This window comes from Apodemus sylvaticus, chromosome 2 (genome assembly GCF_947179515.1).
Source record: "Apodemus sylvaticus chromosome 2, mApoSyl1.1, whole genome shotgun sequence".
Lineage (NCBI taxonomy): Eukaryota > Metazoa > Chordata > Mammalia > Rodentia > Muridae > Apodemus > Apodemus sylvaticus.
This window is the reverse complement of record NC_067473.1, coordinates 12,073,434-12,078,704: the sequence shown is the minus strand read 5'-3', so window position 1 is coordinate 12,078,704 and position 5,271 is coordinate 12,073,434.

Below are 5,271 nucleotides of genomic sequence, written 5' to 3'. Positions count from 1 at the left end.
TTGACCATATAATTGGTCAAATATCAGGCCTCAACAGATACAAGAAGACTAAAATAATCCCATACACCCTATCAGATCACCATGGACTAAGGATGGTCTTAAATTCCAACAAAAACAATTAAAAACCCGCATACCCATGGAGGCTGAACAATGCTCTACTTAATGATAACTTGGTCAAAGAAAAAATGAAGAAAGAAATTAAAGACATTTTAGAATTTAATGAAAGTGAGGACACATCATACCAAAACTTATGGAACACAACGAAAGCATGCTAAGAGGAAAACTCATAGCTCTAAGTACCTCTAAAGAGAAACTGGAAAGAGTTCATACTAGCACCTTGACAGTACACTAGCTGAAAGCTCTAGAACAAAAAGAAGCAAATATACCCAATAGGAGAAGACGGCAGGAAATAATCAAATTCAGGGCCGAAATCAGCCAAAAAGAAACAAAAAATAACTATACAAAGAATCCACAAAATCAGGAGCTGGTTCTTTGAGAAAATCAACAAGATAGATAAAACCTTAGCCAGACTAACCAGAGGGCACAGAGGCACTACTGAAATTAATAAAATCGGAAATTAAAAGGGAGACATAACAACAGAAACTGTGGAAATTCAAAAAATCATCAGATCCTACTATAAGAGCTTATACGCACAAAATTGGAAAATCTAGACAAAATGGACAATTTTCTAGACACATACTAGGCGTCAATGTTAAAACAGGATCAGATAAACCATCTAAATAATCCCATAAAACCTGAAGAAACAGAAACAGTTTTTAATAGTCCCCCCCAAAAAAGCTAAGCACCAGATGGCTTTAGTAGGGAAATTCTATCAGCTCTTCAAAGAAGACCAAATACTTATACTCTTTAAACTGTTCTACAAAATAGAAATACAGGGACCACTACCCAATTCATTCTATGAAGCCACAATAATGCTTAGACCTAAACCGAACAAAGGTCTAACAGGGAAAGAGAACTTCAGAACAATTTCCCTTATGAACATTGATATAAAAATACTCAACAAAATTTGGGCCAACTAAATCCAAAAATGTATCAAACAATAATTCACCATGATCAAGTAGGCTTCATCCCAGAGATGCAGAGATAGATGGTTCATTATATAGAAGTCCATCAATGTAATCCACTACATAAACAAACACAAAGAAAAAAACACATGGTCATTTCATTAGATGCTGTAAAAGCTTTTGACAAAATTCAGCATTCCTTCATGATAAAAGTCTTGGAGAGATCAGGAATTCAAGGCCCATACCTAAACATAGTGAAAGCAATGTACTGCAAACTGGTAGCCAACATCAAACTAAATGGAGAGAAACTTGAAGTAATCCCACTATAATTGGGGACCAGATAAGGCTGCCCACTCTCTCACTATCTATTCAATATAATACTTGAACTCCTAGTCAGAGCAATTAGACAACAAATGGAGGTCAAAGTTATCCAAATTGGAAAGGATGAAGTCAAAATATCACTCTTTGCAGATGATATGATCATATACTTAATTGACCCCAAAAATTCCTCCAAAGAACTCCTAAAGTTGATAAACAACTTCAGCAATGTGGGTGGTTATGAAATTAACTCAAACGTATCAGTAGCCTTCCTCTACTCAAAGAATAAAAAAGCTGAGAAAGAAATTAGGGAAATGACAACCTTCACAATAGTCATAAATAATATTGTATACGTTGTTGTGACTCTAACCAAGCTAGTGAAAGATCTGTATGACAAGAACTTCAAGCCTCTGAAGAAAGAAATCGAAGATCTCAGAAAATGGAAAGATCTCCATGTCCATAGATTGGCAGGGTTAATATAGTAAAAATGGTCATCTTGCTCAAAGCAATCTACAGATTCAATGCAATCCCCATCAAAATTCCAAATCAATGCTTCATAGAGCTAGAAATAACAACCTGAAAATTCATTTGGAATAACAAGAACAAAAAACAAAAAAACAAAAAAACAAAAAACAAAACAAAAAGCCAGAATAGAGGAAGCTATTCTCCACAACAAAAGATCTTCTGGGGGAATCACCATCCCTTACCCCAAGCTCTACTACAGAGCAAGAGTGATAAAAATCTGTATGGTACTGGTACAGTGACAGGCTGGTAGATCAATGGAATAGAATTGAAGACCCAGAAATGAACCGACACACCTATAATCACTTAATATTTGACAAAGGAGTTAAAAACAATCTGTGGAAAAAAGACAGCAATTTTTACAAATGGTGCTGGATCAACTGGAGGTCAGCATGCAGAAAAATGCAAATCCACCCATTCTTATCTCCTTATACAAAGCACAAGTCCAAGCGGATCTAGGACCTCCACATAAAACCAGCTACATGGAAGATGATAGAGGAGAAAGTGGAGAAGAGCCTTGAACACATTGGCACCAGGAAAAATTTCCTGATAGAACACCAATGGCTTATGCTCTAAGAACAAGAATGGACAAATGGTACTTCATAAAACTTCAAAGCTTCTGTAAGGCAAAGGACACTGTCAATAGGACAAAATGGCAAACAACAGATTGGGAAAAGATCTTTACCAATCCTACATCCTATAGAGGGCAAATATCCAATGTATATAGAGAACTCAAGAAGTTACACTCCAGAGAGTCAAATAACCCTATTAAAAATGGGGTACAGAACAGAGAATTCTCAACTGAGGAAACTCGAATGGCTCTGAGGCACCTAAAGAAATGTTCATCATCCTTAGTTATCAGGGAAATGCAAATTAAAACAACCCTGCGATTGGACTTTACACAAGTCAGAATGGCTAAGGTGAAAAACTCAGGGGAGAGCAGATATCCAGAAAGGATGTGGAGAAAGAGGGACACTCTTCCATTGTTGGAGGGATTGCAAGCTGGTAAAACCACTCTAGAAATCAGTTTGGCATTTCCTCAGAAAATTAGACATAGTACTACCTGAGGATCCAGCTATACCGTGACTGGGCATATACTCAGAAGATGCTCCAACTTGTAATAAGAACACATGCTCCACCACATTCATAGCAGCCTAATTTATAATGGTCAGAAGCTGGAAAGAACCCAGATGTCCTTCAACAGAGGAATGGATAGGGAAAATGTGGCATACAATGGAGTACTATTCAGCTATTAAAACCAATGAATTCATGAAATTCTTAGGCAAATGGATGGAACTAGAAAGTGTCATCTTTTGTGATTGGTTTACCTCACTAACCACACATGGTATACACATGATATGCACTCATTGATAAATGGATATTAGCCCCAAAGCTCAAAATAACCAAGTTACAATTCACGGACCACAGGAAGCTCAAGAAGAAGGAAACCCAAAGTGGGGGGTGCTTTGCTTTTTTTGAGAAAGGGAACAAAATACAAAGGGAGACAATGGGTGGAACAGAGACTGAAGGAAAGGCCACCCAGGGACTGTTCTACCTGGGGCTTCATCTTATAAACAGACACCAAACCCTGACACTATTATGGATGACAAGAAGTGCATACAGAAAGGATCCTGTTATGGTTGTCTCTGCCAGAGCCTTACACATACAGAGACAGATGCTGGGAGGGATGATAGAGCCAGATTACCATGGAAAATTGGATTGCCTCTCCACAATGGAGGTAAGCAGGATTATGTCTGGGGTGCACGAGATCCCATAAGGTGTCTCTTAGTACTACCATGTTCTGTGATTAAAGTCAATGGGAAACTACAACAGCCTAACCCAAGCAAGATGACAAAGGATACAGATCCATCAGGAATGAAGGTATGGGCCAATCCTCCATGAAAAGAGCCAAGACCTGCTGAGGTGCTTGCCAAAGGTGAAGGAAATACAGAATGGGTAGCAGAGGAAGGTAGTTATAAATACCAGCTAAGGCCAAGTAACTAGCTGCAGAAACGAGGATTATAAGTAATATGAATGCTTTTGTCATATTTTGTTAAGGATGCATTTGTCTTTTTTCCAATTTCTTTAACATCAATTGGTATTGAGACACTAAAATAATGTTCCCAAGGGACATTGACCCATTGTAAATTTACAAATGCATTTGTGATTGTACAAGGAATAGTTATATCATTTTAGGCTTATTCATGACTTTGTTATTTTTCATGTGGACATGAGATATTATTTGTGTCAAGTTGACAAGGGGTGGATTGTAGTGACTATTCCTGGATGTCAACTCGACTATATCTGGAATGAACTACAATCCAGAATTGAAGGCTCACCTATGATCCTAATCTGGAGGCTGAGATACACATTTCTGACCTGGATCTTGGCATGGAGATCTTGAAGCATTGAAACTATGAATTCCAGATTAAGATAAGGAGATCTCCAAGTTCAAGGTCATCTGGGATTAAAGGCGCAGTGGCACACAGGCCTTTAATCTGAGCCACACCCTCTGCTGGAGTTTTATATAAGGACACTGGAAGAAGGAAGACTTACTCTCACTCTTTCTTGCCTGCATGCCTCTTGGGACTGAGCAACTGCTAGATCCTTGGACTTCCATCCACAGCTGCTGCTGACCATTGTTGGGGAGTTGGACTACAGACTGTAGGTCATTGACAAATTCCCTAACTACATAGAGACTACCCATATGTTCTGTGACTCTAGAGAACCCTGACTAATACATTGTATTTTATGGCTAATATCCACTTATAAGTGAATACATACCAGCCCTTTTGGGACTGGATTACCTCTCTTCAGATAATATTCTAAGAACCATCAATTTACCTGCTAAATTCATGACATCTTTGGTTTTTATAGCTGAATGGTATTCCATTGTGTAGATGGAATTTTCTTTATCTATTCGTCAGTTGAGGAACACATCTGGGTTGTTTCCAGTTTCTGGATATTACAAATAAACCTGCTATGAATACAGTTGAGCACACATGCAATGGTAGAGCATCTTTTAGATATATGCCCAGTAGTAGTATAACTTGGTCTTGAGGTAGAACAATTGCTAGTCTTCTGAGAAATCACAAAAATTACTTTCAAAGTGGTTGTTTAAGTTTGCACCCCCACCAACAATGGGGGAGTGTTTCCCTTGCTCCACATCCTTGCCAGCATATGCTATCACTTGAGATTTTTTTCTTAGCCAATCTGATGGATATAAGATGGAATCTCAGAGTTGTTTTGATTTGCATCTCCCTGATTCTTAAGGACATTTCATTAAGTGCTTGTCAGCCGTTTGTGGTTCCTCTATTGAGAAGTCTCTGTTTAGCTCTGTGTCCCATTTTTTAATTGGATTATTTGGGTTGTTGGTGTATAAATTCTTGAGTTCTTTAAAGATTTT